This window comes from Mustela nigripes, chromosome 15 (genome assembly GCF_022355385.1).
Source record: "Mustela nigripes isolate SB6536 chromosome 15, MUSNIG.SB6536, whole genome shotgun sequence".
NCBI classification, from domain to species: Eukaryota; Metazoa; Chordata; class Mammalia; order Carnivora; family Mustelidae; genus Mustela; species Mustela nigripes.
In genome coordinates this window covers 44,729,573-44,732,601 of record NC_081571.1, presented here as the reverse complement: position 1 = coordinate 44,732,601, position 3,029 = coordinate 44,729,573, and the positions used below count along the sequence as shown (strand labels likewise).

The following is a 3,029-nucleotide window of genomic DNA, read 5'->3' as shown; positions in this document are numbered from 1 at the left end:
GATCCCAGCCTGTGTAAAATTCCTGCTGTGGTGGGAAAAGATATTCATGGGAGTCACTCAAGTTACTTTGAGTAATGAAGAAGCTGTTTTAAGAATAACTATTTAGACAAGAAAAAATGCATAATTAGGCCATGAGTAGATAGAAATTATAATATTGCAGAGCAATAAGAGAATTTAGAAACCTACTTTTTTTTTTTCCTTGCAGGGGGTGGGATCTCAGGCAGTACATAAGCTGTAGATCAGACAGAATTATTAATGATTATGGTTTCTGTTCTAAAACAATTCATGATCCTCCAAATTTTTATAACTCCACCCTTTTGCTACTAGTTTACTTTGTCTTGTTTTCCATTGTGCACAGATACTTGATTTGCCATATAGTTCCTATTTACTCCTAACTCTTCTTTCCTCATAACTCCAGCATGAATCTTGCTCTTCACCTTACCTGACATAAAGTATTTCAGGGTATTCCTTGAGCGGGCCTTTCTAGATTTATCTTCTGCTAAAAGCCACTTTATTGCTCCTACATTTTCCATTTCGAGTTCCTGAAAGATAAAATATGATCACCTAGTTGATCTGTGTTTTCTCTTCAGTGGATTGACCAGGACACCATGGATCTGGAAATCATCTCATTGTTTGGTTTTCTATGGCTTTGAGAGTAGGGTTGGGGTGTCAAGTGATTAAAAATATGTCTGTTTAGATTTTTCTTTAGATGTTAATAGTAAAGAAGCTCAAAATGATCAACTTATTTCGCATAAAAAAATGGCTTCAGAACAATGTAAAGAGTGCCTATGATAAAAGCTTGTAAAACATAGAAGGGAAATACAAGGAGGTAATAAATGACAAAGGGGAAGTCAGAGACATTTTCATACAGACAATCTACTTGAGTTAGAGTTGAGTAGCCATTTTCCAGGTCCTTAAGTAGGCAGAAGAGCTTTTCAAAATGAGAGAACATATGCCAAGGTACAGAAACAGAAAACATTTTATACCTTTGAGAAACCATAAATAGTTTTGTCTGGCAGAGGAGGTAAAGTTCAGGAATTGTCAGGAATCATTTGCAGTAAAAGTTAAGGACCAGATAATGGAGATCCTCTACATCAATCAAAAGATTATGAATTTTATCCAATGAGTGATATGGAAACATAGAAATGTTTTAAGTGGATATGTGTCACACTTAGATATGGATTTTCAAAAAAGTATTCTGGGAATACACAAGACTGAAGATGAGCTAGATGGGTGATGAAGTAGGTATCATTCGCAATGGTGCCGTCAAAAGAACAAGAGAATGGGATGGCAGAGATGGTTGGAATGAAGATGTAAGGATAAATCAAAAGCTGCTAGTGAAGAATCAGTGGCCCTTTCTCTGTGCAATCACCATGGTGGCTGGAATCCTATACGCATATCCTGAAAATTAGAAGAACTTCAAGGCCCTCAATGCAGCTCAGTATGGTGGGGTTCGGGTTGGCATGTTGTCTGTAGCTCCCCACTTTGACTTTGACCAAACCAACTACACCCCTAAATTTCTCCATAAATTTCCAGCAAGTTTCCAGCACTTTAAGGTAACCATGGATCCTGTGTATTTGAGAGCAATGTCACAGCCTACCCTGTGAGCAACGAGGAGCTGCCAGGATGTACTCTAAAAACAACAGGTGACACATTAGGTGAACTTTGTTGATAGCAGCATAGTGCCACCAGCCAGTCAATACCTTCCACGTTGGGCTTCATGTGCCACAACAAGCAGGATACAGAGCATGGAAATGAGGAGGTGGGGTAACTTTGGGGGCTGTTGGGTGCTCACTTGAAAACAAGGACTTTTTTGATGGAGAACACAAGATGTTGGCTAACATCACAGTTGTCTGTGGCTCCATCAACAAGTCCTGGGGCTTTCTCTCAACCAGACCTCCGCCAATATTAGCCACTGGTTCCTTATATGCATTGACTAGTCCCACTTCCAGACTGTTCGGGGAAAGGTGAAACTCTTTCCCAGAAGGTGAGAAGAGAGCCCAGTTTGATGTTAAAATGTGTGCAGACATGTAGCCTAAAATGGATACATCACAGAAACTGAAAGGCTCACCAGAGAAAAGCAGAATCCCCAGCCAGAGTGTAAAGAGGACTTTCCCTGTTGCTGAGGAGATGGATGAAGATAAAGCAGGTACTGCCTGCTAAGTCAAAGGCCAAGAACTCCTTTACTCACCTGATCAAGATGACCTTTATTTTGAATGGCTTTATGTGCAAATGCTCCAACAAGGACACCCTTTCTGTGGTACTGCTGTAGTTTGATAAGGATGGCTGATCCCTATGATACTCCAAGTACTCCTTCTTTGAAGAGCTCACTTAGAACTTCATGTTTGTGACCTCATCAATGGAATGTTCCAGTGACTGGACAAGCTAAGGAAGAATGCCTTTATGAGTGTCTTCCTCTTTGGAACTAAGAGTAGTCACTCCATTTTGGGAGTCTAAGTCTTCCAAGGCTGTGAACTAGATCCTGGAAGCAAGGAGACCCAGAGAATGGTTTGAGAGTACTTTCCCTGGGAGGGGACCTTCCAGCATGTGCGCAAAGTCTCCAATCAGAGCAGTATCTTTAAGTGACCATCTCTTGCCATTGACCCAGATGTCTGCACCTGCCCTTTAGAGAGATGAGAGGTAGTAAAGAAACTGAACATTGAAAGAAGAAAAAAAAAAAAAAGAAAAAGAAAATCAATGGGTGTCAGTGATAGGTTCTTGATTTTAAAACTAATGATCAAACATTAACAATGTGAATATTCTTGTTAGATTATCATTTTTAAGTCATTATTACATTTTTATTTTGGTTATGGGATTTTTATTAAGAATGACTGCTGAAATTTTATTAATGATGTCTAAAAGCACCAGGAACTTTTCACAGAAGAGAAGATGATTGAAGGCTGAGAGGTTATTTATACGGTTATCATTTATTAAACTAGGGTAAGAGGTAGTGGGGAAGGGCATTCTAATATCAAAGACTGAAAAAAACAATTCTTCTGCTTCTATAAAGCTGGAATCTACCCTCTCAG

General features: G+C 39.4%; 1 pseudogene; it reads left to right on the top strand.

Moving 5' to 3' along the window:
- Positions 1-1,373: 1,373 nt before the first annotated feature.
- On the top strand, positions 1,374-2,586 carry LOC132002748 (elongation factor 1-gamma-like; annotated as a pseudogene).
- The last annotated feature ends 443 nt before the right edge of the window (positions 2,587-3,029 follow it).